The sequence below is a fragment of the Hyperolius riggenbachi genome, chromosome 1 (assembly GCF_040937935.1).
Source record: "Hyperolius riggenbachi isolate aHypRig1 chromosome 1, aHypRig1.pri, whole genome shotgun sequence".
NCBI classification, from domain to species: domain Eukaryota; kingdom Metazoa; phylum Chordata; class Amphibia; order Anura; family Hyperoliidae; genus Hyperolius; species Hyperolius riggenbachi.
Genome location: NC_090646.1, coordinates 239,830,921 through 239,852,538, shown reverse-complemented (window position 1 = coordinate 239,852,538; position 21,618 = coordinate 239,830,921). Strand labels below are relative to the sequence as shown.

The window sequence follows — 21,618 nt, the reverse complement described above, 5'->3', positions numbered from 1 at the left end:
GGCAAGAGGCCCATCGGAGGACAAACACGGCTAAAGAACCATTGGGGAACTAACTTGGCAAGAGGCCCACCGGGGGATTAACACTGCAAGAGACACATTGAGGGACTAACTTGGCAAGAGGCCCATTGGGGGACTACAACGTCAAGAGGCCCATCGATGGACTACAATGGCAGGAGGCCCATGGAGGGACTACAATGGTAAGAGGCCCATTTGGGGACTAACATGGCAAGAGTGTGTGGTTTCCTGGTGTTTGTACTCCATTCAACTAGTTAGGGTATTGTGATTGTAGATCTTTCAACTATTATAGGCAACAAAACGGGTGGGGGGTAGGTTCCTTAGAGAACTAAGGGGGACTACAACGGCAAGATGATTATCGAGGGACTACAACGGTAAGAGGCTTATCGGAAGACTACAACGGTAAGAAGCCCACTGAGGGACTACAATGCCAAGATGACCATCGGGGGACTACAACGGCAAGATGACCATCGGGGGACTACAACGGCAAGATGACCTTTGGGGGACTGCAACGGCAAGATGACCATCGAGGGACTACAACGGCAAAAGGCTTATTGGGAGACTACAACGGTGAGAGGCCCGTCGGTGGACTAAAATGGCAAGATGACCACCGGGGGACTACAACGGCAAGATGACCCTCGGGGGGACTACAATGGCAAGATGACCATCGAGGAACTACAACAGCAAGAGGCCCATCGAGGGACTACAATGGCAAGATGACCATCGGGGGACTACAACGGCAAGATGACCATCGGGGGACTACAACGGCAAGATGACCATCGAGGGACTACAACGGCAAAAGGCTTATCGGAAGTCTACAATGGCAAGAGGCCCATCGAGGGACTACAACGGCAAGATGACCACCGGGGACTACAACAGCAAGATGACCTTTGGGGGACTGAAACGGCAAGATGATCATCGAGGGACTACAACGGCAAGAGGCTTATCGGGAGACTACAACGGCAAGAGGCTCATTGAGGGACTACAACGGCAAGATGACCACCGGGGACTACAACGGCAAGATGACCTTTGGGGACTGCAATGGCAAGATGATTATCGAGGGACTACAACGGCAAGAGGCTTATCGGGAGACTACAACGGCTAGAGGCCCATCGGAGGACAAACACGGCTAAAGAACCATTGGGGAACTAACTTGGCAAGAGGCCCATCGGGGGATTAACACTGCAAGAGACACATCGAGGGACTAACTTGACAAGAGGCCCATTGGGGAACTACAACATCAAGAGGCCCATCGATGGACTACAATGGCAGGAGGCCCAAGGTGGGACTACAATGGTAAGAGGCCCATTTGAGGACTACCATGGCAAGAGTGTGTGGTTTCCTGGTGTTTGTACTCCATTCAACTAGTTAGAGTATTGTGATTGTAGATCTTTCAACTATTATAGGCAATAAAATGGGTGGGGGGTAGGTTCCTTAGAGAAGATTGTTTTTTTTTATTGGAAGATTCTTCACTTGTTCAATTAGCATGGGGTGGGTTGTGCCAACATATACTAGATTGGTGGGATGAAATTATTCCCGGGGAGGGGGGGTTTAGCTGACAATTCAGCAGGGTAGGGACCATGCATCTATGCTATTTCTGAGGTCTTAACAGAAGCAGAGACTTTGATCTCTACTGCACCTGTCATTTGTCCCACAAATCAATTACAATATATCTGCATCCAGAATTGGTACTCTTCTTGGTATGTTTGTCAGGGGAAGTAGAAGTCGTTGTGTGGATCCAAGTCAGAAGGGAAATTGAGATCACATCTATAGCATACTGGTGGGGTGGGAGGTTTCCCTTAGGAGGGCGGATTTTTCCTTCAGTTTGTATGCCTTTCAACTAGTTAGGGTATTGTCACTGAAGACCTTTCAACTATTATAGGCAATAAAAGGGGTGGGGGTAGGTTCCTTAGAGAAGATTGTGTTTTACATTGGAAGATTCTTTTCTTGTTCAGTTAGCATAGAGTGGGTTGTGCCAACATATACTAGGTTGGTGGGATGAAGTGGTTCCCAGTAGGGGGGAGGGTTTAGCTGACAATTCAGCAGAGCGGACTACAACGGTAAGATGACCATCGGGGGATGACAACGGCAAGATGACCATCGGGGGGACTACAACTGCAAGATGATTTTCGAGGGACTACAACGGCAAGAGCCCCACCGAGGGACTACAATGCCAAGATGACCATCGGGGGACTACAACGGCAAGATGACCATCGGGGGACTACAACGGCAAGAGGACCATCGAGGGACTACAACGGCAAGAGGCTTATCAGAAGACTACAATGTTAAGAGGCTCATCAAGGGGCTACAACGGCAAGATGACCACCGGGGACTACACTAGCAAGATGACCTTTGGGGGACATCAGCGGCAAGATGACCATCGAGGGACTACAACGGCAAGAGGCTTATCGGGAGACTACAACGGCAAGAGGCCCATTGGAGGACAAACACAGCAAAAGAACTATTGGGGGACTAACTTGGCAAGAGGCCCATCGGGGGATTAACACTGCAAGAGACACATCGAGGGACTAACTTGGCAAGAGGCCCATTGGGGGACTACAACGTCAAGAGGCCCATCGATGGACTACAATGGCAGGAGGCCCATGGAGGGACTACAATGGTAAGAGGCCTATTTGGGGACTAATATGGCAAGAGTGTGTGGTTTCCTGGTGTTTGTACTCTATTCAACTAGTTAGGGTATTGTGATTGTAGATCTTTCAACTATTATAGGCAATAAAACGGGTGGGGGTAGGTTCCTTAAAGATTGGGTTTTTTATTGGAAGATTCTTCACTTGTTCAGTTAGCATAGGGTGGGTTGTGCCAACATATACTAGATTGGTGGGATGAAATGATTCCCGGGGAAGGGGGGGTTTAGCTGACAATTCAGCAGGGAAGGGACCATGCATCTATGCTATTTCTGGGGTCTTAACAGAAGCAGAGACTTTGATCTCTACTGTACTTGTCCCACAAATCAATTAAAATATATCTGCAGCCAGAAGTGATACTCTAATTGGTATGTTTGTCAGGGGAAGTAGAAGGTGTTGTGTGGGTCCAAGTCAGAAGTGAAATTGAGACAACATCTAGAGCATACTGGTGGGGTGGGAGGTTTCCCTTAGGAGGGTGGATTTTTCCTTCAGTTTGTATGCCTTTCAACTAGTTAGGGTATTGTCATAGAAGACCTTTCAACTATTATAGGCAATAAAAGGGGTGGGGGTAGGTTCCTTAGAGAAGATTGTGTTTTACATTGGAAGATTCATCTCTTGTTCAGTTAGCATGGGGTGGGTTGTGCCAACATATACTAGGTTGGTGGGATGAACTAGTTCCCAGGAAGGGGGGAGGGTTTAGCTGACAATTCAGCAGGGGCGGACTACAACGGTAAGATGACCATTGAGGGACTACAATGGCAAGATGACCATCGGGGGACTACAACAGCAAGATGACCATTGGGGGACTACAACGTCAAGATGAACATCGTGGGACTACAACGTCAAGCGGCCCCTCAGGGGACTACAATGGCAAGATGACCATCGGAGGACTACATGGCAAGATGACCATCGGGGGACTACAACAGCAAGATGACCATCGGGGGACTACAACAGCAAGATGACCATCGAGGGACTACAACGGCAAGAGGCTTATTGGGAGACTACAACGGTGAGAGGCCCGTCGGGGGACTACAATGGCACGATGACCACTGGGGGACTACAACGGCAAGAGGCCTGTCGGGGGACTACAACGGCAAGATGACCACCGGGGGACTACAACAGCAAGATGACCATCGGGGGGACTACAACAGCAAGAGGCCCATCGAGGGACTAAAATGGCAAGATGACCATCGGGGGACTACAACAAAAAGATGACCATCGGGGGACTACAACGGCAAGATGACCATCGGTGGACTACAACGGCAAGATGACCATCGAGAGACTACAACGGTAAGAGGCTTATCGGAAGACAACAACGGCAAGAAGCCCACCGAGGGACTACAATGCCAAGACGACCATCGGGGGACTACAACGGCAAGATGACCTTTGGGGGAGTGCAACGGCAAAATGACCATCGAGGGACTACAACGGCAAGAGGCTTATCGGAGGACAAACACGGCAAAAGAACCATTGGGGGACTAACTTGGCAAGAGGCCCATCTGGGGATTAACACTGCAAGAGACACATCGAGGGACTAACTTGGCAAGAGGCCCATTGGGGATTACAACGTGGCAAGAGTGTGTGGTTTCCTGGTGTTTGTACTCCATTCAACTAGTTAGGGTATTGTGATTGTAGATCTTTCAACTATTATAGGCAATAAAACGGGTGGGGGTAGGTTCCTTAAAGATTGGGTTTTTTATTGGAAGATTCTTCACTTGTTCAGTTAGCATAGGGTGGGTTGTGCCAACATATACTAGATTGGTGGGATGAAATGATTCCCGGGGAAGGGGGGGTTTAGCTGACAATTCAGCAGGGAAGGGACCATGCATCTATGCTATTTCTGGGGTCTTAACAGAAGCAGAGACTTTGATCTCTACTGTACTTGTCCCACAAATCAATTAAAATATATCTGCAGCCAGAAGTGATACTCTAATTGGTATGTTTGTCAGGGGAAGTAGAAGGCGTTGTGTGGGTCCAAGTCAGAAGTGAAATTGAGACAACATCTAGAGCATACTGGTGGGGTGGGAGGTTTCCCTTAGGAGGGTGGATTTTTCCTTCAGTTTGTATGCCTTTCAACTAGTTAGGGTATTGTCATAGAAGACCTTTCAACTATTATAGGCAATAAAAGGGGTGGGGGTAGGTTCCTTAGAGAAGATTGTGTTTTACATTGGAAGATTCATCTCTTGTTCAGTTAGCATGGGGTGGGTTGTGCCAACATATACTAGGTTGGTGGGATGAACTAGTTCCCAGGAAGGGGGGAGGGTTTAGCTGACAATTCAGCAGGGGCGGACTACAACGGTAAGATGACCATTGAGGGACTACAATGGCAAGATGACCATCGGGGGACTACAACAGCAAGATGACCATTACGGGACTACAACGTCAAGATGAACATCGTGGGACTACAACGTCAAGCGGCCCCTCAGGGGACTACAATGGCAAGATGACCATCGGAGGACTACATGGCAAGATGACCATCGGGGGACTACAACAGCAAGATGACCATCGGGGGACTACAACAGCAAGATGACCATCGAGGGACTACAACGGCAAGAGGCTTATTGGGAGACTACAACGGTGAGAGGCCCGTCGGGGGACTACAATGGCACGATGACCACTGGGGGACTACAACGGCAAGAGGCCCGTCGGGGGACTACAACGGCAAGATGACCACCGGGGGACTACAACAGCAAGATGACCATCGGGGGGACTACAACAGCAAGAGGCCCATCGAGGGACTAAAATGGCAAGATGACCATCGGGGGACTACAACAAAAAGATGACCATCGGGGGACTACAACGGCAAGATGACCATCGGTGGACTACAACGGCAAGATGACCATCGAGAGACTACAACGGTAAGAGGCTTATCGGAAGACAACAACGGCAAGAAGCCCACTGAGGGACTACAATGCCAAGACGACCATCGGGGGACTACAACGGCAAGATGACCTTTGGGGGAGTGCAACGGCAAAATGACCATCGAGGGACTACAACGGCAAGAGGCTTATCGGAGGACAAACACGGCAAAAGAACCATTGGGGGACTAACTTGGCAAGAGGCCCATCTGGGGATTAACACTGCAAGAGACACATCGAGGGACTAACTTGGCAAGAGGCCCATTGGGGATTACAACGTGGCAAGAGTGTGTGGTTTCCTGGTGTTTGTACTCCATTCAACTAGTTAGGGTATTGTGATTGTAGATCTTTCAACTATTATAGGCAATAAAACTGGTGGGAGGTAGGTTCCTTAGAGAAGATTGTTTTTTTTTTCTTGGAAGATTCTTCACTTGTTCATTTAGCATTGGGTGGGTTGAGCCAACATATACTAGATTGGTGGGATGAAATGGTTCCCGGGGAGGGGGTTTTAGCTGACAATTCAGCAGGGTAGGGACCATGAGACTTTGATCTCTACTGCACCTAACACCAGTTAGGGTATTGTCATAGAATACCTTTCAACTATTATAGGCAATAAAAGGGATGGGGGTAGGTTCCTTAGAGAAGATTGCGTCTTTGTAACATCTGAAACTATGGCGGCTGTGGATACGCAGGCTATAACCGCTTCCGCCTTTGTTCCCTTTCCACAGGCCTTATCCGTTCTGGCGGCACGCTGGGAACTGCATTGTCTCTTGCTCATAGAGTCTCTGTATCGCGCGGGCGCGCGTGGAGACTGGACCTTTATGCTGGAAGAAGGTTCGTCAGCTGACCTGCCGGTGACTCGCGCCGCTCGGATTGGCTGATTGCTTGGGGGCGTGGCGCTGGGCTCTCCTCGGCTTCTTAAGCCTTCACAGATCATTGGCAACTTGTGTGCTGTTGCGAATACATCTATCTATAGTTAGTAATTATTACATTGTTTTCTGATAACCTGTGTATGATTCTGGCTACTCTCTGACCTTGCTATTGCTAAACGATTCTGTACCTTTACCTTTCTGACTTTAGTTGCTGAACCTCTGCCTGTTATTTACTACTCTCTTGCCTGCCGATTTTGTACTATCTCTGCCTGCCTGTTATCGAACCTTGCCTGTCTGACTACTCTACTCACCAGTGGGCCCTAGCCACTGGTAAGGTGCTTTAATTGTTAGAACCTACCAGCCCCTCTGGTGAGGTTCAGAATTACTTATACAGGGAGTGCAGAATTATTAGGCAAATGAGTATTTTGACCACATCATCCTCTTTATGCATGTTGTCTTACTCCAAGCTGTATAGGCTCGAAAGCCTACTACCAATTAAGCATATTAGGTGATGTGCATCTCTGTAATGAGAAGGGGTGCGGTCTAATGACATCAACACCCTATATCAGGTGTGCATAATTATTAGGCAACTTCCTTTCCTTTGGCAAAATGGGTCAAAAGAAGGACTTGACAGGCTCACAAAAGTCAAAAATAGTGAGATATCTTGCAGAGGGATGCAGCACTCTTAAAATTGCAAAGCTTCTGAAGCGTGATCATCGAACAATCAAGCGTTTCATTCAAAGTCAACAGGGTCGCAAGAAGCGCGTGGAAAAACCAAGGCGCAAAATAACTGCCCATGAACTGAGAAAAGTGAAGCGTGCAGTTGCCAAGATGCCACTTGCCACCAGTTTGGCCATATTTCAGAGCTGCAACATCACTGGAGTGCCCAAAAGCACAAGGTGTGCAATACTCAGAGACATGGCCAAGGTAATAAAGGCTGAAAGATGACCACCACTGAACAAGACACACAAGCTGAAACATCAAGACTGGGCCAAGAAATATCTCAAGACTGATTTTTCTAAGGTTTTATGGACTGATGAAATGAGAGTGAGTTTTGATGGGCCAGATGGATGGGCCCATGGCTGGATTGGTAAAGGGCAGAGAGCTCCAGTCCGACTCAGACGCCAGCAAGGTGGAGGTGGAGTACTGGTTTGGGCTGGTATCATCAAAGATGAGCGTGTGGGGCCTTTTCGGGTTGAGGATGGAGTCAAGCTCAACTCCCAGTCCTACTGCCAGTTTCTGGAAGACACCTTCTTCATGCAGTGGTACAGGAAGAAGTCTGCATCCTTCAAGAAAAACATGATTTTCATGCAGGACAATGCTCCATCACACGCATCCAAGTACTCCACAGCGTGGCTGGCAAGAAAGGGTATAAAAGAAAAAAAACTAATGACATGGCCTCCTTGTTCACCAGATCTGAACCCCATTGAGAACCTGTGGTCCATCATAAAATGTGAGATTTACAAGGAGGGAAAACAGTACACCTCTCTGAACAGTGTCTGGGAGGCTGTGGTTGCTGCTGCACGCAATGTTGATGGTGAACAGATCAAAACACTGACAGAATCCATGGATGGCAGGCTTTTGAGTGTCCTTGCAAAGAAAGGTGGCTATATTGGTCACTGATTTGTTTTTGTTTTGTTTTTGAATGTCAGAAATGTATATTTGTGAATGTTGAGATGTTATATTGGTTTCACTGGTAAAAATAAATAATTGAAATGGGTATATATTTGTTTTTTGTTAAGTTGCCTAATAATCATGCACAGTAATAGTCACCTACACACACAGATATCACCCTAAAATAGCTAAAACTAAAAACAAATTAAAAACTACTTTCAAAAATATTCAGCTTTGATATTAATGAGTTTTTTGGGTTCATTGAGAACATGGTTGTTGTTCAATAATAAAATTATTCCTCAAAAATACAACTTGCCTAATAATTCTGCACCCCGTGTATAGCTCCAGTGACTGATAGTATCTTGTCAGCTCCTCTGGCAAGGTCTAGTTACTATTCAGTCATTTGTGCTGTCAGTACCTTACCAGCTCCTCTGGTAAGGTTTAGCCAAACTTCTTATTCTCTCATTGTTAAAGTACTTTGCCAGCTCCTCTGGTAAAGACCTTTTGCTATTTGTGTTGGTAGACCCTCCAGCTCCTCTGGAGAAGTCTATACTGTTGCACCAAACACCACAACTTACTCTCTGATAGCTATACTGGTATTATTGGTGATACTGCAGATCACCACATAATCAGGTATAGCGTCTGTATTATTGGTGATTCTGCAGATCACAAATAATCAGACGTCTGAGTTGCAGCACCCAATCGTTACAGAACAGCAGACCAGGAATAATATGGAGACACTGTGCAATCGGGTAGATCTGCTGACTACCAATGTTAATGAACTCATTAATACGGTTAACACGCAGCAGACCCAGATCGACCAACTGATTCAAACAGTTAACCGTTTGAAAGACCCTAATGCACAAGTGCCCTCCCCTCATGTCATAGAACCCAGGGTGCCTCCTCCTGAAAAATTCTAGGGGCATCCCTCTGATTTTCGAAATTTTAAGCACAGGTGTTTATCTTATTTCGAACTACGGCCAGTATCGTCAGGTACAGACCGCCAGAGAATTACATTCATTAAGACGTTATTATCTGGTGATTCATAGTCCTGGGCCTATAGTCTCCCTCAGGAGAATGAGGCTCTGGCCTCAGTTGATGCTTTTTTCAAGGCAAAGGCAGTTATATACGATGATCCCGATTTAGCCATAACTTCAGAAAGGAAAATTGAAGACACTCAGGCAGGGGCATAATCCTGTTGAAACTTATGCAGCTGAATTTAGGAGATGGGCAGCCTCAGCCAGATGGGGGAAGTACGCACTCTTAGATTGTTTTTTGCCGGGGTTATCTGATGCAGTTGCCGACTTGATGTTGGGACACCCGAACCAAAATCATTGGACGAAGCCATCTCACTGGCTGTCAAAATTGATCGGCGAGTTCGCTATCAGAGGCAAGCTCGAAGTAAAGTACCAGGGAGGTATGCTTCTGGTACCTTTTCTGCTTCAGTGTCTTCCTCTCCACCTCGTGATGAGCCAATGCAGATTGGGCAAACCAAGCTCACAGAGGTCGAGAAAAACAGGAGACGCAATGAAAAATTATGTCTTTATTGCGCTGAGAAAGGGCATATAGTGGCTGCTTGTCCCAAGAAGGCGGAAAACTCTATCGCCTAGGAGTAGCTGGAGGTACTACCCTAGGCGATCCAGTCTTACCTCTAAGCAATAAACGTTTATTACTCCCGTGTTCTATCACCTGGAGGGAGCAGGTTCACTCCACTCAGGCGTTTAAAGACTCGGGTTCGGCTGTGAATGTCATGGCTTATGATTTTGCTATCAAATTTGGTTTTCTTTTAACTCCTGTGGGACGTCAGGTACAGATTACCGCAGTGAATGACTCCCCATTACCAATTAAACACTCCGTCACCCAGACTCCTGTGTTGTTGTGTCAGTTAGGAGTCTTGCATAAGGAACAAATACAGTTTCTGGTACTTAAAATGTCCACCTCCACCGTCATTCTGGGTATGCCGTGGCTTAAAAAACATTCTCCTCAGATTGACTGGAGTTCCAGACAGTTGTTAAGCTGGTCTCCTTATTGTCATCATCATTGTCTGGAGAATGTTACCTTAGCCGCTACTGAAATTCAAGTGGAGGGGACTTCTGAGTCGTCCTCTGAACCCCCTGAGACAGATTCCTGGGTGGATTGGGTACCTACGTTAAGCCCATTCCAACAGGACATCCCTGAAGGGAAACCAGATGGAGTTCTATTTGTTCCATTGCAGTTCAGATTTAAAATTCTTCATGCATTCCATACCCATAAAAATGCTGGTCATCCAGGGATTGCTCGCACACAGGAGTTGTTAGACCGTTGCGTCTGGTGGCCTTCGCTAGTGTCAGATTGTAAGGAATTTGTCAGTAATTGCTCTGTTTGTGCTAGGAGTAAGTCGTCTAGACGGGCTCCTGTGGGTACCATACAGTCACTTCCAGTGCCTGAGCAGCCCTGGACCCATGTGTCCATGGACTTTGTGGGCGATTTGCCTAGATCAGAAGGTAAAACAGTAATATGGGTGGTAGTCGATAGGTTCAGTAAGATGGCCCACTTTATTCCCTTGGCAGGGCCGGATTTCTGGCAAGGCCACAGAGGCCTTGGCCTAGGGCGCCAGAAATTAAGCTCTACTTGGGGCGGCTGAGGGTCAGAAAAGTAAGTGCAGGCAGGCAGAGAGTGATAACAACGGATCGCTACGCATTCATGCCAGCCGGCGGCTCTCCCGGCCGCCAGTTTCAGCCTGCAGTGTCTCTCCCCTCCTCCTCTGTGTGCTCGCTGAGTCACTATCCCATTCCTCAAACACATCCTCGCAGCAGAGTCTGTTCTGTCCGCGGCCGCCCTGTATTAAAAAGTTTGCAACATGTATTGGCTGGTAGTGGGTGGCCGCGGACAGGCTGGACTCACGTGCACCTGTCCTGCCTAGATGAATCGGAGTCCCTCCGAGACTTGCAGCTGTCTGATCTCCCCTCTCCTCCAGCATTGCAAGGATCGGAGCACAGCAGCCAATCACTGCGCTCCAATGATGAGAGGCGACCAATAGCGCGGCTTGGGGGGAGTGGCTTGGTCAGCTCTATGATTTGAATTGGCCAGAAGTCACTTGTGGCGGCAAGGAGGACTGATTTGGTTTACAATGAAAGATCCCGGCACCGGCAGCAGAGGCTGAGGATACTGTGCACGGACAGCCAGTCTCAGGCACGAAGCAGCTTGTCAGCAATCAATGCTGGTAAGCATTTAACAAGATTGATTAGGAGGACATGGACGCCCACCCAGGGATCAGTGTCTAGGGAGCTATAGGGACAGAGCTGGATGGAGGTTTCACACTTTTAGATGGCCAGGCTGGGACAATAAGTAAATAAACAGCTGCAATATACTGTCCGTAGCTGACCTGGCAGCTGCAGTGCTTTGTCTCAGCAGGGCTGATTTATTGCCTTTTTTTTGTCTCCATGTGAAAAGTCTCCTGTCCCCCACTTTTTCTTCTCTCTCTCTCTCTCTCTCTCTCTCTCTCTCTCTCTCTCTCTCTCTCTCTCTCTCTCTCTCTCTCTCTCTCTCTCGTATGTACAGATGACTTGTAATATAGTGTTGACCTCTTATGTAGCCCTTTGCAGAGTCATGGTATTGATTGTCCTCAGAGGAGCTCACAACCTAATCCTACCGTAGTCCTAGTGTAACGTCCTACCATATTATTAATATTATTTTGTATTTATATAGCACTGACATCTTCTGCAGCACATTACAGAGTACATAGTCATGTCACTGACTGTCCTCAGAGGAGCTCACAATCTAATCCTACCATAATCATAGTCTAATGTCCTACCATATTATTATTATTATGTATTTATATAGCAGTGACATCTTCTGCAGCACATTACAGAGTACATAGTCATGTCACTGACTGTCCTCAGAGGAGCTCACACTCTAATCCTACCACAGTCATAGTGTAATGTCCTACCATATGATTATTATTATTATGTATTTATATAGCACTGACAGCTTCTGCAGCACATTACAGAGTACATAGTCATGTCACTGACTGTCCTCAGAGGAGCTCACAATCTTATCCTACCATAGTCATAGTCTAATGTCCTACCATATTATTATTATGTATTTATATAGCAGTGACATCTTCTGCAGCACATTACAGAGTACATAGTCATGTCACTGACTGTCCTCAGAGGAGCTCACACTCTAATCCTACCACAGTCATAGTGTAATGTCCTACCATATGATTATTATTATGTATTTATATAGCACTGACATCTCCTGTAGCACTTTACAGAGTACATAGACATGTCACTGACTGTCCTCAGAGGAGCTCACACTCTAATCCTACCATAGTCATAGTGTAATGTCCTACCATATTATTATTATGTATTTATATAGCACTGACATCTTCTGCAGCACTGTACAGAGTACATAGCCATGTCACTGACTGTATTTGGAGGAGCACACAATCTAATCCTACCATAGTCATAGTCTAATGTCCTACCATATTATTATTATGTATTTATATAGCAGTGACATCTTCTGCAGCACATTACAGAGTACATAGTCATGTCACTGACTGTCCGCTCATATTTTGCATGCATATACAATTGTGTTTAAGGGGGGGGGGGGGGGCGGTTATTGACCGTTGGCCTAGGGCACTAAGAGATACAAATCCGGCCCTGTCCCTTGGACGGACTCCCCACTGCACAAGAGTTGGCAGGGGTCTTCATCCGTCACATTTTCAGACTGCATGGAATTTCGGAAAATGTGGTGTCAGATAGGGGAGTCCAGTTTGTGTCCAGGTTTTGGAAGGCCTTCTGTCATCATATGGGAATTAATTTATTGTTTTCCTCCGGCTACCACCCACAGACTAACGGGCAGACCGAAAGGGTCAACCAATCTTTAGAGCAGTTCCTTAGATGTTAGGTGGCTGATGCTCAGGTGGATTGGGTCAAATTCTTGCCTTTTGCAGAATTTGCCCATAATAATTTGAAATGTGCTTCCTCGGGATTCTCCCCTTTTCAAGTAGTAACGGGGAGATCACCGAAGTTCTCTCCTCTGCCAGTGGTGTAATCACCTTTCCTGGCCTTAGAGGAGTGGCAAGGGACATTAAAGGAGATCTGGGGAAAAGTCAAAGAGAATTTGAAAAAGGCTTTTTCTACCCAGAAGAAACAGGCGGATAGGAAACGTTCTGTGGAGTGGAATTTTCTCCCAGGAGATTTAGTGTGGGTTTCTACTCAACACTTGGCCCTAAAGCAACCCTCTTCTAAATTAGCAAAAATCTATTAACCCTTCGCACTCTCGCATGCAAATGTTCAAACAAATGCATTCACAGATTCACTCATCCAGGCACAACTGTTATCCCTACAGCTAAGTTAAAAGCTGGGGTTTTAGTTCACAGAAGAATGCATTCTTATGCTTAGTCACCTATACTGCGCAGAAGTACCCAGGTAAACATAGGTGTCCTAACTCTGGCCCTGGCCTGGATATATGTATTTTTTTTTAATATATTTTTTTCTCTTCTAAATTAGGTCCCAAATTCATAGGGCCATACCCTGTGTCCAAAAGGGTCAACAATGTTACCTATGTTGTCTCGCTCCCACCCAGCTTCAGGGGTGGTAGAACGTTTCATGTATCCCTCTTGAAACCTGCTGTGCATGTGGATTCCTCTCCTCCCCCCCTGTGGTGATTGATGGAGAAACAGAGTACGAGATAGAGCAGATCTTGGATTCTCGGGTGGTTCGTAACTCCATACAGTACCTAATTCACTGGAGAGGGTATGGTGCAGAGGAGAGATCTTGGGTACCACTTTCTTGCATGCATGCAGAAGAACTCAGGGAGGAGTTCCATAGATTGCATTCTGATAGGCCAGGTGGATAGTGTTCGGAGTCCACGCCTAGAGGGGGGGTACTGTAGCATCTGAAACTATGGCGGCTGCGGATACGCAGGCTATAACCGCAGCCGCCTTTGTTCCCTGTTCACAGGCCTTATCTGTTCCGGCGGCGTCCAGCACGCTGGGAACGGCATTGTCTCTTGCTCATAGAGTCTCTGTACCGTGCGGGTGCGCGCGGAGACAGGACCTTTATGCTGGAAGAAGGTGTGTCAGCTGACCTGCCGGTCGGCTGACGTCAGGAGTGACTCGCGCCGCTTGGATTGGCTGATTGCTTGGGGGCGTGGCGCTGGGCTCTCCTCGGCTTCTTAAGCCTTCACAGATCATTGGCAACTTGTCTGCTGTTGCGAATACACTCGTGTTAAGCGCTCAGACCTATTGAGGTTCCTGTTGATGATAGATGTATATGCAGTGTTTGCGATATACATCTATCTATAGTTAGTAATTATTACATTGTTTTCTGATAACCTGTGTATGATTCTGGCTACTCTCTGACCTTGCTATTGCTAAACTATTCTGTACCTTTACCTTTCTGACTTTAGTTGCTGAACCTCTGCCTGATATTTACTACTCTCTTGCCTGCCGATTTTGTACTGTCTCTGCCTGCCTGTTATCGAACCTTGCCTGTCTAACTACTCTACTCAACAGTGGGCCCTAGCCACTGATGAGGTGCTCTAATTGTTAGAATCTACCAGCCCCTCTGGTGAGGTTCAGAATTACTTATATAGCTCCAGTGACTGGTAGAATCTTGTCAGCTCCTCTGGCAAGGTCTAGTTAAACTATTCAGTCATTTGTGCTGTCAGAACCTACCAGCCCTCTCTTAACTGCTGGTCCACCACCAACACTACATGCTGAAGGCAGCCTAGCATGTGCCATTATGATATATCCTAGAAAAAAATGAGCTTGCTTAAAGATTTGTAGGCTTTAAAAAGCCAGCTTACATACCTTGGCCGGGAATTGAACCCAGGTCTGAGTGCTTGGTAGTCAGCTCTCTTAACCGCTGTTCCACCACCAACACTAAATGCTGAAGCCAGCCTAGCATGTACCATTGTGATATACCCAAGAGAAAAATCAGCTCTCTCTCTTTCTCTCTCTCTAGGACTTGATGGTTTTAAGCTGAAAATTCACTTCAATGGCATCAACGGATACCAGCAGAATTTCACAGGCAATTTCGGAATTCTGCAGGATTGAAAAAGCAATTCCGTTCCGACCAAACGGAATGGGATGACCAATTTCCGCCCAAAATTGCGGAAAATACAATTCCGCTGAAAGCGGTGACCATCCCTACTAGAGAGAGAGAGAGATGAATCTACATGGCTATCTGAGGTTCTCTTCGGACAACTGTTGAACACAAAAGGCAAGGTCATGCCTGGGTGGGGTTGAACCACCAACCTTTTAGTTAACAGCCAAACACGCTAACCAATTGTGTCACAGAAACTGTGTTCTACTCCTGGCCAATGTGAGTTGGCTTTTGACATACTACACATCCTTAAGCAAGCTCATTTTTCTCTAGGATAGATCATAATGGTACATGCTAGGCTGCCTTCAGCATGTAGTGCTGGTGGTGGTATAGCGGTTAAGAGAGCTGACTACCAAGCACTCAGACCTGGGTTCAATTCCTGGCCAAGGTATATAAGCTGGCTTTTGAAATTCTACAATTCCCTAGAAGATGAGACCCTTCTCCCTTCTCCCGGAGGGAGTGAGGGAGTAAAGTAATTACAATTAGCTAGGAACAAGCCTATAAGAGCCTAATTAAACTCTCCCTAGCAGAGTCTGTCAGCAGATGTCCCTTAACCTCCTTGCCGGTTATCCCGAACACAGTTCGGGGTAACCTGCGCAGGAGGATTTCTCAGGCCCCGCTGGGCCGATTTGCATAAATTTTTTTTTGTTACAAGCAGCTAGCACTTTGCTAGCTGCTTGTAACTTGCGATCGCCGCCGCTTGCCGCCGATTCGCCGCTACCCGCCGCGCCGAGCCGCCCCCCCCCGCCCCAGACCCCTGCGCAGCCTGGCCAATCAGTGCCAGGCAGCGCTAAGGGGCAGATCGGGGTTCCCTCTGACGTCACGACGTCCATGACGTCGGTGACGTCATCCCGCCCGGTCGCCATGGCGACCGGGGAAGCCCTGCAAGAAATCCCATTCTCAACGGGATTTCTTGCATACTCTGATCGCCGAAGGCGATCGGAGTAGGTAGGGGGATGCCGCCGCTCAGCGGCTATCATGTAGCGAGCCCTTGGCTCGCTACATGATTTAAAAAAAAAAAAAAAAAAAAAAGTGCGGCGCTGCCTCCTTGCCGGATTTTTTAGACCGGCAAGGAGGTTAACTAATTAGTGTAGGCAGACTAGTGAGTAAAACGGCACAAGGACCTTGCCTTTTATAAGGGGGGTGGGGCTCCAGGAGTGAGTGTAGTCTGATTGGCAACAATGTGCCTGCTGACTGTTATGTAGAGGGTCAAAGTTCTGCTCAATAGAGCATTATGGGGCGAATCAAACTTCCGAAAAAGTTCGCCTGCTCTTGGCGAACGTGAACCACCGAAGTTCACCTGGAACCGTTTGCCGGCGAACCGTTTGCCACATCCCTATTTCCTGACTGCCATCCGACTGGTTTGTATTATTTCAGTGCACTACACTATTTCAATTGATAATAGTTCAGCCAACTTTCGTAAATGTAAGGTATGTTTTCTAATAACTGGGGTAGTCTCCCTAATAAGTGTATAAATCCAGGAGAGCGACCTCTGCTCCTTTGGAGTAGCCAGAATGTCTTTAAATGTTTTATGGGTTTTCAATTTCCCTCGTCTGCCTATTATACTAGAAAAGAAGCTATCAACCTGTTTATAATAGAAATAATAACAATAACAATAATATTTATATAGCACTTTTCTCCCTGGGGACTCAAAGCGCTGTGACCCTGCATTATGCAGTCTCGAAGGCTAGGGAAAAGAGGTGAGTTTTTTTAGCCTTTTTTTAAAGCTGTCCAGAGAAGGAGCCTCTCGTACTGATTGTGGAAGTGAGTTCCATAGAGTAGGGGCTGCGTAGGAAAAGGCCCGAGCACCAAATGTTAAGTGTATCCTGGGAATAATCAGCTTCATCTTGTTGGCAGAGCGGAGGGTGCGTGGAGGGGCATAAAGTTCCAATAGACCTGCTATGTATTTGGGTCCCATGTGGTGTAGAGCCTTGAATGTCAGCAGGCAGATCTTAAAATTGATTCTCCATTTTACTGGCAACCAGTAAAGAGTTTGCAGTACTGGGGTGATGTAATGGGATGCTAACTTGGGAAACCTGGAAACCACCTCTTCAAAGGAGATGAGTGATAGATCCTTCCGTAAAATATCCTTAAAGAGACTCTGTAACATCAAAAACCTCCCCTGGGGGGTAATCACCTCGGGTGGGGGAAGCCTCCGGATCCTAATGAGGCTTCCCACGCCGTCCTCTGTCCCACGGGGGTCTCGCTGCAGCCCTCCGAACAGCCAGCGACAGACCCGACTGTAGATTCAATATTTACCTTTGCTGGCTCCAGCGGGGGCGCTGTGGCTGCTTCCGGCACGGAAATAGACGGAAATACCCGATCTCCGTCGGGTCCGCTCTACTGCGCAGGCGCCGGAAACTTGCGCCTGCGCAGTAGAGCAGACCCGACGGCGATCGGGTATTTCCGCCTACTTCGGAGCCAACAGCGGTCAGAGCGCCTGCGCAGGAGCCGGGAAGGTAAATATTGACGTCACCGCTGCACGGAGGGCTGCAGCGAGACCCCTGAGGGATGGAGGACAACGTGGGAAGCCTCATTAGGATCCGAAGGCTTCCCCCACCCGAGGTGAGTACCCCCCCAGGGGACGTTTTGTCAACACAGTTCCTCTTTAAGATGAGTTAGTCCCAGTTTTGCCCATTGGGTATAAACAGGATGCAACAGCCCTGGTGTAAATGCAGGATTATCAACAAAGGGGAGCTAAGGGGAGATGTGGCCCGCCAGTCCCAATTTATACGCTTAATATCTTTATGCTTTGTAAGTACAGGTAAGGTTTGAATAGGGTATAATAACCTAGCAAAACTCATCATTTTTATTAATTGTACTCTTCCTGCTAAAGAGATTGGCAGATGCTCCCAACTTTGTACTTCTTTTAAAATTTTTGCAATGACTGGAGAGAAATTTTACCCATAGAGCTGGGCTGTGTCCCTTGGAATATTAATACCTAGGTATGTTATAGAAGATGTGGCTTGTCTAAGTTGGACATTTAGTAAAGGACATAATGGGCTTGATTTACAAAATGGTGCTAACTTTAGCACTGGCCCTTAGCACGTCTAAACTTAGTTGAAATGTGAAAAGTAGTGATCGTGCGCAAAGTACCACGCGCAAAGTACCACGCGCAGGGCGCTCCGCGCGAAGTGCCCACTAAAGCCTATGGGACTTAGCGCGCGTAGGACTTTGCGTGCGCAAAACTTTGCGCGCGGTACTTAGCGCACGATCTGATTGAGAAAACCGGTGCAAACCTACTTAGCACCCTGGTTAGCACGCCTAAAGACTTTAGACGTGCTAAGTAGGTTAGCACCTCTAAGTAAATCAAGCCCAATGAGTTTTTCCCATTAAGAAATAAGGCAGGGAACACACTTGACTGTTTTCGTACGCATTTTCTGCACAGAAAAACTGAGAACTCATGTTAATCAATGGGGTAGTACACACTTAGTATTTTGTTCACGCGCAGAAAAAAAACTGACATTCTGCATCATGACTCTGCACATTTTGTCAGTTTTTTGTATCAATTACATCAGCTGCTATGAAAAAACGCACGCGTTTTCCTGCATAGAGACACACTTGGTGTGCAGAAAAAATATGCAGGAAAACGCGCGCGGAAAACTGAAAGACAAGTGTGTTCCCTGCCTAAGAGTTTGCTCTTGTGGTAGTTAATAGATAGACCAGAGACTTTACCAAATGCATTATTAAAATTAATAACCTTAACCAGGTCCCTATTAGGGTTGGCCATATAGAGTAATATGTCATCTGCAAACAAGGACGTATATAAGGTCTGTGGACCCACTCAGATTCCCTCGAAAAACACTTGATAGGGCAAGTGTTACGATTGTGGAATTATCTCCGTGGTCAGCGCACAAGATGTGCGCTGACACTGCGGAAATCCTCCACAAACGCTTGAATAACAGAACCCAGCTGTGGTGCAATGCACCTGTAGAGGGAAAATTCCCACCGGCAGATGGAGCTGTGGAGTTCAGAGGAATAAACCCTCTGTACTGCCACAGATGCCAGGATAGGAATTGTACGAGGGGAAGCAATACAGGGCAAGATAGCCCCTAGTGAAAGAGAGTGAGCACAGAGACAGAATGTATGTATGTCCACCAATCTAGTCGCCACCTGCCGACGGTGAACACACAACAGCGAAGACCAAGTGGGAAAGCAATCGCAAGAAATGGCGATTGCTAACAGCGACACAAGACCGAGTAAAGACAGAGCATAGACGTCGTAAGAAAGACACAGCAAACAATAATGATCAGAACGCCAAAGAAAATAACAAACGCACTAAACGCGATCGCCGCACGGGAAGCGGAACAGCGACAAAACACGCCAACCCTAACTAACAAATAAACCCAGAAACACAAACAAACAAATAACAGAAACGCTTGCTAATCGGTTGCCTTACCTCAGGTAACAGCAAGCGTTTGCTCCGGACAAACAGAGAACAGGAACAAGTCAGATAGGATCCACTGCTCTTCCGCAAGAGCGAGTGTGATCTGTACACAGGAACAGGACTGAAAGAATCCACTGCTATTCCGCAAGAGCGAGTGCGATCCATACACGGGAACAGGACTGCAAGAATCCACTGCTCTTCTGCAAGAGCGAATGCGATCCGTACAAGAGAGACAGAAGGAGTAACCAGCAGCAACCGCAGCCTAGGTTAAACTCCAAGACAGAATACAGAGAGATCCACTGCCTCTAACGCTAGGGCAAGTGCGATCCAAACAGACAGAACGATTCACTACCGCTAACGGCAGTGCAATCGCAAGGACAAGACAAGACAGAATAGGCAGTACAAATTATAACACAAACCTGACTGCACTAAATAGGAATGCAAGGAGCACTCCCAAAGGATAACTATGATAACTACTCTAAGCTAGCAATAATAGCCTACAATGAGCAGAGGGCTGAGACTCCAGGTAAGTTAGCAGGAACAAACCTTCCTGACCAGCAGGGAATTCTGGGAGGAAATGGTATTTATACTGCAAGCCATCAAAGGAAGCAGCTAAGCAATTTGCATGACAAGTGGATGCAAATTCCTCACCAGAACAGCAACTCTGAAACTTGCAGAGTGAAGACAGGTCTCTTTTCCAGAGACCTGCAGCACTCAGACCTAAAAAATGGTCAAACAGCTGTCTGCCTGTGCAGACAGCAGTGCAGATCATTACAGCAAGGGCACGAGATAGGGGCTCCAAAGCTAAATTAAACAACAACGGAAATAATGGACAGGCCTGTCTCGTGCTCTGCCCAGGGAAATAGTGGGACTCAGAGCTCCTGGAATAGCCACCTTAACCTTTGGGCTTGTGTATATTAGCCTAATATAGGTAAGAAAGTGCCCCTGAAATCCATAGGATTCGAGAACTGTAAACAACCAAGACCATTCGATACTATCAAAGGCCATCTCAGCATCTAAGGCCAAGAAGGCCACCGATCCCCTCCATCCCCCATGCAACCTGCCATATACCAATATAGTCGCCAATGTCTTCCTTATATTTATCACAGAGCACTTCTGCCTCTCACAAAGCCCATTTGTTTATCTAGTATAAGGCTAGAAAGGACTTCAGCTAATCTATCAGCCATCACCTTAGACACAATCTTGAAATCCAGGTTCAAGAGAGAAATTGGTCTGAACGAGAAAGGCTCCAAAGGGTCCTTACCTGGTTTTACAATTAAATTTAATTCTAGCATCATTGGCTGTGGGGAGAAATTGTTTGTCTTTAAGAATATGGTTATACAGAGCCGCCATTGTATTTACTGCATTGTTTTTTAAAAGTTGAAAAAAATTCAATAGAAAGGCAGTCAGGCACCGGAGCCTTCCCCAATCCTGACTTTTTAATTACCTGCAAAACTTCTTGTGGCGTTATAGGAAAATTCAAATATTGTAGATCTGGGTCTAATAATTTTGGCAATTTCACCGAATTAAACTGTTTCTGGTCTACTTCTGATGAGGTCTTAAATTCATACAACTGTGAGTAATAAGTATGGAAGACATCAAGGACCTCCTCTTGATTTGTGCAGATCCTGCCCTGATTATTCCTGATCTTTGAGATCACTGACTTAGTCCATCTAGGTTTGGTTAGATTAGCCAACATCCTTCCTGCCTCATTTGCCAATTTGAAAAAATGTGCTGCTCTATAAGATCCAAATGTCTTGTCATAACGCTCTAGCCATGCGTCAGCCTCCTTAGTAGCGATCCATTTATCTCTGAGAGAAGATGTAGGATCAGTCAAATAAGCAGTGTAAGACTGACGGGCCCCATTACATATTCTCTGATAGTTCTCCATTGTTTTTTTTTCCTATAAGAGCTAGCATATGAAATAATATGACCCCTCAGAACAGCTTTAGCAGTTTCCCAAAATAGGACTGGCTGTTTCCAATGTTGTTTATTGTTAGAGCAGTATTCTCTCCACCACAAGATTATGTCAGCTGCAAACTGCTCATCTGTGTACAAAAAAGTTGGAAAATGCTATTCCCCAGTTTTCGGTTTGTAAGTTTTATAGCAAGTGGCCAGAATAGGAGCATGATC

At 46.7% G+C, this 21,618-nt stretch overlaps 1 pseudogene; it reads right to left on the bottom strand.

The window, feature by feature from the left end:
* LOC137547341 (OTU domain-containing protein 7B-like) overlaps positions 1–21,618 on the bottom strand; it is a 123,298-nt pseudogene that overhangs the window by 99,237 nt on the left and 2,443 nt on the right.